The sequence below is a fragment of the Vicia villosa genome, unplaced genomic scaffold (genome assembly GCF_029867415.1).
Source record: "Vicia villosa cultivar HV-30 ecotype Madison, WI unplaced genomic scaffold, Vvil1.0 ctg.001502F_1_1, whole genome shotgun sequence".
Lineage (NCBI taxonomy): Eukaryota > Viridiplantae > Streptophyta > Magnoliopsida > Fabales > Fabaceae > Vicia > Vicia villosa.
Window position 1 is genome coordinate 499,224 of NW_026705642.1, and position 10,562 is coordinate 509,785.

A 10,562-nucleotide genomic window follows, 5' to 3' on the forward strand; every position below is an offset into this window, starting at 1 on the left:
TAATCAGCTTATCAGACAAACTTAAAACCCTCAAAATCAAAATCGCTCCGGTTAGAACTTACCTCTATGAGTCAGGAACGTTGTGTCCAAGTACCATAACGATCCAATGGTTGGATTGAGAGATATGCTCGATTTGCCAAGGTGAATCTATGCAGAAACTTGCTGCGAAAATTAAGGCTTCCTCCATAATTTTCTTCTTCTCTCAAGTGCTCCTCCCTTCTTTCTCTTCTCTCTTCTATTTTTCCTTTCTCCCCAAAAATAAGTTATGAGACTCCAACTCTAAAACCCTAATTTTCTACTCTTACTATCTCTTTTCTCTTAATGGGCTTAAGCCATAATCCATCTATTACATTTCTACGACTAAGGCCCAATTAACTATATCTCTCATACAACTTAATTAACCCAAATAACACAAACACACATACAATTAAATATTTCAAATAATTATTATATCACATAATAACTAAATAAATAAATAATTATTAAAAATACCAAATAGTATAATTACTAATATAATTAATGAAAATATTAATAAAATTGGGATGTTACAGCTGCCCTCCACATGATTTCCTTCAATTGTTTTCCTGGAAATTTCTTTCTAAAGTTACTGTACAAATGTCTTACACAAAATCCCTGGTCAACGCCAGGTAACAATTCCTCTAGTGCAGGTAACAGCCCCTGTTAATTAAATGCAATTGAAAACATATAAAAAAAACATCACAAAACTAACACATTTGTTACATTTTAAAAAGCAGAGGGACCTATATGTGACAACTTAAAAACATTAAGGACTTGAAAATTTACCTTCTGCTGATCTGAAATGAATGTGATATTCTTGAAAATTTCTGGACCCCCCAAGTCTTGGACTAGTAGTTCAAAGAACCATGCCCAAGAGTCTTTAGTCTCGGCTTCAACAACAGCCACTGCAATGGGCAACATTTGATCATTGGGGTCTCTACCAAATGCTGCAAGTATCTGACCTCCATAATTACCCTTTAGAAAACATCCATCAACTCCAATTATTGGTCTACAAATACGAAAACATTTCTTGCAAGCATCCAGACACATGTACAATCTATGAAAGCTTGGAAGTAGTGGTCTGCTAACATGCTCTTCAGGTTGTTGTTCAGTTGCTTGTACATTCAACTTAATGGTGCTGTTTGGGTTAGACTTTAACAGCTCATGTGTGTAGTCATATAGTCTTCTATATTTCTCTTTGAATGAACCTTCAACAATGTTGAGTGCTGCCTTCCTTGCCCTATAAGCCTTCATCCTATTCATACCAGCATTCCATTTCTCATGCACTTTCTCACATATAGCAGTTAACTTCACATGATGGTTAATTCTAACAGTTGAGTATAACTTCTTTCCAAGCCAGTTGGTGTTAAACATCCTTACATTGAACTCTCTATTACAAGTGTGGTTGTCATTTAATGTTCTCAATTTCCATGTATCCTCATTAGGCAATTTAGAACACAAAGCAACCCATCCACATCCTTCCTTGCAGCCCACTCTTACCCTTGTTTTATCATTCTTGACAAACCTTAAATCCCTACCATTGTGGACAGCATAACTTGCAACAGCTTCTTTAAACTCCTCCTTTGTTGAAAATAATGTTCCTAAGACCCATTTATAGTAATTAAAATTCTTAGGAGCAACAAATGATGGATGCTTAGCCTTCTCACCCTCATCTGAATAATCACTACTCATTTCATCTTCACTTTCTAGCTCTTCAGTTACATAGTCAGAATCTGACAAACCATTACACGACCTCTTACCTATACTCCTTTCCCTAACTCCAAATTCAAGAACATCCTCATCACTTGGTGGTTCAACATCTACTTCCCTTGTACCAAGTTCAGACACCTTTTTTTCTTTGGTCTTCCCTTATGTTTCTTGGAACTACCTGCTCTCTTACTGGTCTTGGGTCTCCCACCCTTCCTCTTTCTACTTACAGGTGTTTCATCTACTAGTATTTCATCTACGGGTTGAACAACTTCTTCTACCAATACATCATCAAATCCATCATTTAGGACCTCATCATCTGAGTCATCAAACCTGTGCCCCAATGCACTATCATCACTGTCAGGTTGGTTATCAGTTTGGATTTCAGGTTGCACATCAGCTTGTGGATCAACTTGGGCCTCATGTTGGTCATCATTTTGGGCCTCAGGTTGGTTATCATTTTGGGCCTCAGGTTGGGTTTCAGTTTAGGCCTCAAATTGGGCCTTAGTTTGGTCTTCCTCAGGCTGAATTTCAGGTTGAGGATCTGCTTGTGAGTAGGAGTCATCCTCAGATGGGGTCACTATTATATCAGGTTGAGATATAGGGTGGACAATGTATATTTTTACCTTCCCATTAGTCTTGGACCAGTTAAGTGCTTCTATTGCACCAAAGTCATCTTCTAACGGCTTCAATGTTCCAGCAAAGTCATACCACATCTCCAAGACCCCTTCATACTTCATCTCTTTCACAACCCCTAAGATCTCAAAGTAACTCCATCTATCACCATCACACGTCCAGTTAGTCAGTTCCCCTCCTTCATATTTGTAACCATCAAAATACCCCCCATGGTGGAAATCAACATTAAACCCATCCATTACCTGTTAACAGTACGAAATTCCAGACCCAACAATCAAATAAACAACAAACCCTAACATCAACACATCAAAGCTACTATCAACGTAACATTACACCTAAACATACAATCAAACACACAAAATAGAAACTTAAAATGCAACTTTCTTACATAGGTCAACTTCGTTTGCTCACACGAGTTATGATTCTCCAGTCGCTTTGTATTCGTCTCCAGTTGCTTCGTGTTCGTCTCCAGTCGCTTTGTCGTCTTCGTCTCCAAGCTCTGGGTTCAATCACCAAGTTGAAATTAGGGTTAATCTGAAATAAGGGATAATCCTATTTTTGCATGTGACAAATATCTATTCACCAGAGTTAAATGACACATCAGCAATGGAAAGTGACACATCAGCGTTTTTGTAATGGAGTTTGTGGAAAAGGTAAACGGTGCAAACATTTGTTAAGATAAAGGACCACTTTGTAGCGAAATAAACTTAAAGGACCACCTTGTTACAAAAAAATAAGATAAAGGACCCTGAGTATAATTTTGCCTAAATATTAACGGGAACACAGAGTTATTAACAAAAAAATTGAATGTTAAAGGGAACACGAAGTTATTTATAATTTTTTTGAATATTAACAGAAACATTAAGTTATTGATAAATTTGTTTAATATTAACGGGAACAAATTTGGAATATTAACGGGAGCACGAAGTTATTGATCAAAATAATGAATATTAACGAGAACACGGAGTTACTGATCAAAATAATGAATATTAACGGGAACATGAAGTTACTGATCAAAATATTGAATATTAACGGGAACATGAAGTTACTGAATAAAATATTCAATATTAACGAGAGCATGAATTACTAATCAAAATATTGAATATTAGCGAGAACATGAAGTTATTGATCGAAATATTGAATATTAACGAAAAATGATGTTTATTGATCAAAATATTCCAAATTTTGGCCCAACCTATTGAAAAGAAATTTCTATATTTTATGACATTTACCTCTGTAATAATATCAATATTGAACAAAATAACAAGGCCACACCGGGTACCCGTGCGGACGCACGGGTATCACACTAGTAATCTTATAATGTTTATCTCAAAACTTTCCTGCAAAATCTTTTTTATTAAACTTTTTAATTAATTAATGACTTAAATAGTTTTTGGTCCTTGTAAGTTTGTGTGTTTTTTATCTTGGTCCTTGTATTTTATTTTTCTTGGAAATGATCCTAAATGTTAAAATCATTTTGGTTTTAGTCCCTAAAATTAAAATTCGCAAGAAAATCCGCCAGAAACCAGCAGATTTTCTTGCGGATTTTAACTTTATGGACTATAACCAAAAGGATTTTAACATTCAGGGATCATTTTCAAAAAAAATAAAATACAAGGACGAAAACCAAAAACACGCTAACTTATAGCTCCAAAAGACTATTTAAGTCTGAATTAATTAATAATAAAATTAGAAAGTAAACTTGGGTAACTCCACTACATGAATTTATATATCAATACTAAAATTTTTAAATAAAACAAAACATGCATCCTTAATCACGTTTGTTGTGCTGATGCAATAATCACATTATAAATGTAAGCAATTAGTTAATAGAGAAATAAATGGAAATATTTATGACCAGATTAATCATAAGAATTCTTCAATTTCTGTTTTTTTTTTTTTTATAAATTATTTCTTTTGCTAATTAATTTCTTCTAATATTTATTGATGTTTATGTTTTCTTAGATCTATTTTGAAGACTTACAAAATAAAGTTTGTTCATAAAACTTTTTCAATTTTTTTTAATTTTTTTCATAAATTAATTCTTTGTTATTTTCTTTTAATATGTACTAGAATAAGACCAGCGCGATGCGCAAATGTAGATTAATTTTATTTCATTATAAATTTGAATTTTAATTACAAAATTAAAAATAATATACATCACATTATTTGAGTAGTCAGACCCATATGTAAATATTACAATAAAAGAATTGTATAAGAGAAATCACAAGAAATAACACTACAAATTTTCAGACATGATTAAAGGGTACTCGAACTCACATTTTTTTTTACATTTTATAAGTGTGTGAGTTTCTTTCTATATTAAGTAAGACTTCATAGTTCATATATTTGTTAAAATTTATAGATATTGAGAATATAAGTGGGCCGGAATGTTGTATCTATTTAAATTTTAAAACAATTATATTTATTTTAAATAAAATATTTGGTGTGATTTTTTTAGTATCGAATGGTAATAAAAATTACGTCACCCATCTAAAATAATTAAAATTGTTCATACTTTAACATATTAGCATGCTCTTTCATATAAGAAAAAAATAATTAAAACTATTCATAGAAGTATTTGGTGCCTTTTAAATATATAAAAAAAAAGTTACTACTAAGGAAGAGAAAGGTCAATATATAGCCTTGTTTGTGTTTCTTGTGTTGATTTGTTACAGCAGTGTAACAAATATTTACCAACAAATTCCTCCAAGATCGTTCCTACTTTTAATATTAAGAGTGTGTTTGGATGAGGTAATTGAGAAATTTTAAGAAATTTAAAATTCTAAATAATTCAAAATGATTCAATTGAAATCCATTCATTTTTAAATTTATTTGTTTGGATGAAATATTAAAATGATTCATTGTTAAATTTTTGGGATCATTTTCATAAATTTTAAAACTTTTTGGCCAAATTTTAAAAATAAAAAATATGGACCAATTTGTAATTTTTGAAAATTTGAAGGGACTAATTTGTAAAATTTGAAAATTATTAAGGACTTATTTAGAGTGAAGGAGCAATTTCAAAATTTTTACTTTTTGTTTGTTATTTTAAATTCCTTAAATTTAACTTGGATAAAATACTTTATAAATTTACATCATTTTAACAATGAGAATTTCTTTATCCACCTCCCTATTTTTTTGTCACCCCTGGTGAAAACCCTTAAACGCCCCTATACTTCGGAAATGCTATTCCGAAGTGCAAAAAATATTGTTTTTGGATATGCATCTCCGAAAACAGTTTTTTTCTTCAAATTTTTTCTTATTTCGGAAATGTATTTCCGAAAACAACATTTTGGAAGTGCATTTCCAAAATACTGCGCGTTTTACAGATTAAACAAAACAGCCCCTCCGCCCAATTCATTTACCCTAAACCAATTGCAAACTCAACCTCATAGAGATTTTCTGCAAACCAACTTCCAAGACTACATCAAAGGCTCCATTTACTTATTCTACTACATTCAAAAGCATCTCAATCACCTTCAATTTGTAAGTTTCTAAAACTTTAGATCTATAATTGAAATGCATGTTAAGGTTGTTAGAAATTAGAAAAATGATATAATGGTAGGTTGTTAGTAGTCTTTAGGATTGTTTAGAAGCATAAAAATTGTTTGAACTACTGATTTTGGGGTCTGCCATGAAACCTGCAGAAATGGTTTTCGCAGGGGTGTTTCGGAAGTTCATTTCCGAAAACACCTCCCTCACCAATTTCAGAAATGAACTTCCGAAATGTGTCCATGTCGCCCTCAATTTTTTATATCTCGTGAGAGATACGAACTGACTCTTTTTTATTTTTTGAGTTTTGAAAATCAGAGAGTCGCCACCGACTTTTATTTTATCTAATTAAGGAAAGGTTTATAAAAGAAACAGAAAAAGACCTTTAAGAGATTTTGGGTTCGGGGGTAGGTTATACAAAGGGAAGGTATTAGCACCCCTTTGTATCCATGGTTATCCATGGGCTCTTAATTGCTTAGCTCACTTGTTTGAATCATTTGTCTTGCCTTGAAATGCTTGTATGTGGTTTTAAAATACCTTTGTAAATTAACTTTGTAATGATCCTTGTGCGGATGTATACAAAGTGTTTTATCTCTCGAAAAGATGTTTTGAAAAAAAAGATCTTTAATTTCGTAACGATCCTTGTTTGGATATATACAAAATGTTGTCTTTTTTTGAAAGTTTTGTTTTGAAAAACAATGAATATGTGAGACATTTGTTGTTTTGATTTGAGCAAGCAATTAGGAGATCTACCCTAAGTTTATAAGGTCCTTTCCCATTTCTTTTAGAAAATTTTCATTTGACCGGATGTAAACAAAAGTTTGGATTTGTATTTGAAACAATAGAATTTGATTTTTGAAAAGAGTAACAGAGGGATTACCCTAAGAGGTGCAAGTGTGATCGTGTTCTGATTCAGATATTTTTGTCTTTGAAGTCAGTGATCTAACGCTTCAGTTGTTATCTTTGACATACACGCAGTTTTATATGTACAGAATTTAAAGTGCGGGAATGTAAAATGCGGAAAGTAAATCTACGCTATTACATCGATTGTGCGAGAAATGTAAACTACGCTATTTACATGATTTTGACAACCTATACACTTTATCTAGGAATTTAAATTGCAATAAGATAAAAGGAAGTATTTTTTGGATTTTTTGTATGGTTGATTTTAATTAGAATTAATGCATAATTAATTTAATTAAATAAGAAAGAGGTAGAAATAAAATTTAAACCTAAAAATTAAGTCTAAAATATGTTCATATTGCTTGTTAATTAATTTTAAAACAAAAACTAATTTTTTGATTTTTTTGAAGTTGTTTTGGAAATTTATTAAGCTAATTAACATATAATTATATAAACAATTATACAAATAATTTAAACTTAAAGAGAAAAATATTCTAAATATGTACAAAATTAGTCTATAATATATAAACCTAATTTAATAAAAAGAACATATTTTTTCTGATTTTTTTGATAGGTTGAAATAATTAAAAAGCAAATATATAAATATATACTAATTAATTAAACAAAATATTTTAATTATTAAGAAAAATAAAATATTTTTGTGTCAAAAAATAGTAGATTATTTTATAAACCTAAAAATATTTTTATTATATTTTTTTGATTTTTAAAACTATTTTAAATCAATTTTGCAAGTTATATTAAATAAAAATAGAAATAAAATAAAACTGTGATCCTGTGTGGTTAGTGAGAGAGTCTATGACATGGTCTGTGTGTTTTGGTGCGTTGGATGGAGGGACTGGCATGATCTGATGGCCACTGAAGCGAAGGAGCATGGCACGTGTATCACCTGCAAAGCACTGAATCAGAGAAAATTTAAATTAAAACGCGCGCGCGCCCTGGCCACTCAGGTGAGGACACCTCATCATCTTCAACCTCTCGCCACCACTTTTAACAGCGCTTTTGTAAAAACAACGCTGTAATAAGTGAGTCTCAAACCTGCAAAATAGCGAATAGGGGTAAACTCATGCAAAAAAATTTCGCGACCTATGAAATCAACTAGCCTTGATCCACTGAATTCAAATATGCCATTGGTTTTGTCTAATTTTGCCTCTAGCGAAAAATCCCATTTCAAGCTCATGAAACCCTAAAATGGCATACGCTTCAAACGTCCATTAAAACTCAATTAAAGCTCCAGAAACGACCAGAGCTTCAAACCAAACATAAATATAAGATTACATCTTATTGAATATGCATGAATGATCAGATACGAGGTGATTTATGTTTGAACAAACTGTGGCTTGTGTGGCTCGATTTGTGAGGCTTTGATGCTTAAAATTTATTTGAATAGGTTCAATGAAGTTCAGAGATGATGTTTGAATACTTAGTTTGGATTAAAACTAGCTTGAACTCAAAATTCGAAATTTGAATTTCTTTGAAATTTTCAAGTTGCTACAAGTATGATACAAGCATGGATTTGGTTCTGAAATTGTGTCTTTTTTGTTGCTGAAGCATGCTACTTCATTTATAAGCAATGAATGAGCTTCAAACTTAAGCTAAGAAGCATTGATGATCTTTGAATCTTTGAATTCTTTAATATTAAAAAGTTTGAATTCTTTGGCCATGGCTTTGAATTTTCTTCACCCTCTTGCTCTAGGCCTGCTATGTACTTCTCTTTGTTGCAGAAAATAAGCTATCTTGATGACTCAAACAAGAGACAAAGCTTTGGATAATGATCTTGCATCATTTCTTTTTAATTTAATTTTAAATGTAATAAAATTAAACCAAAAAAGAAATAAAAATGTTATGGGCCTTAGGTTGGTCTTGGGAGGCCCTTAACATTGTTAGAATCATGTTTGGATCATGAAAACTTGGCCCCTTTTGGAAAAAAAACATTTTTGATCAATGTTGGTTTCATGCATTTTCCCAAAATATAACCAACTTCAACAAGGCATAAATCCCTCAATTTTGATCATATGAAGGAGTTCTTGTACTTTTTAGAAACCTCAAGATGTCCTCTACAAGCCACTTTGGAAACTTTTTTTCATTTGGAGAAGTTATCTTGATGTTAAGGCCTTTGACAAAAAACCACTTTTTGTTGACTTTGAAAATGACCTGTAATGTCTGAGCTCATATTTTTCAAATGGTGAATCCAATGACCATGGGATCAATTGCATTTGAAAGATAATTGAATTTCCTTCAAAACAAGATTTGGTTGGAATTTTTTGAATGAACGAGGAGAGAGTTATGGCCGGTCAAAGTTCAGTTGACTTTTTAGGAGAAAACCCTAATTTTGAAACTTAGGGTTTTGTTGATTTTTGATCTTTTCTTGATGAATTATGATCAACCAATGATCAAATGATGAATCTTTTGACAAAATATGGATGTTGACAAAAAATTTCATTTTTGACTGTCTGTTGACTTTTCGGTCAAACTGGTCGTCTGTTGAGTGTTTGAGCTGCTGACTGTGCGTCTGAGCAAATTGAAGTTTGAAAATTTGTATGGTGGTACTTTGAGATATATGGAGGTCCATGAAATCCATTTGAGGTCTCAAAAAACTTGTTCTCCTGAAAAAAAACAAAAACCCTAGTTAGGGACTGTTTGTGTAGGAGACAGTTAAGCGTACCTGATTTTTGTGCAGTGCTGAGTCTCTGCTGATCATGTGATTATCAGAAGACTTCTAGAACAAAAATCTTGTAATTTTGAAATTCAAAAGATTGATTTGATTGATGGTACAAAACACGGAGAATTGCACTGTCAGCGGGTTTGACTGTCAACTGGCTGTTCAGGCATTAACGTAACAGTTAAAGTGAAAATTCAACAGTTAAAGTTAATTTTTTCTTTTTGTTTTTTTTTGTTGTGTTAATGGTGAAAATTTATTTACATGAGTTGTTAGAAAAACACAAAACATAATAAATAACTAAAATACACTGTACGCGAACGAAATTACCGATAATAACCTTGAAAAATATTTAATGCGCAGAAAAATAAATATTTAATTAGCAGAAAACACACATAATATTATCTGGATAATTAAACTACAGTACGACAGATAGTACGACATTTAATACTGACAGTACAAATATTACATAATATAATGAACAGTACGACAAATAAACGGTACATTATTTGAAAGCAAAAGATACGACAAACTTTAAAAATGACGATTAAAAACCCATGCTATAAATAACAACATATAGATGATCGGGAGTGTAAGCAACCCAGGTCCGCATTTTTCAGGACTATGCAGACAGAAAAAGGACATGATCGCCACCAAGACGGTGATGACCATAAGAAAACACGTATCCATCCACTTCGCCATTTTTGCCGGAGAAGAAGAGAAAATAAATATGAGGTAGAAATTTGAGAGATGAGTTGAAATTTGATGTGAGAATTTATGGAAAAATGAGAGGTATTTATAGAGTGAAAAGAAGGATAGAGACGTTGGGGAATGAAGTGATTCCGTACAAAAAAGGAAAATTTGAGTGGTAGTAGGATTTGAAAGAAAGTGTATGGTAGGGTTTGAAAAGAGAAATGTATAGAATAAAGTTAGGATTTGATTTTGAAAGAAAGAGATTTGAAAAGAAAGGAAAAGATTTTGAAAATAATAGAATATAGTACAAAAATTAGTGGGAAACAAAAACTAATAATTATTTACTCGTTACCAGTACGGTCTGAATCCCCGGGCTCTGCGCCTGCTAAAAATTTAATTCTATACCAATTGCGTCAGTACTATTTATCTGCAA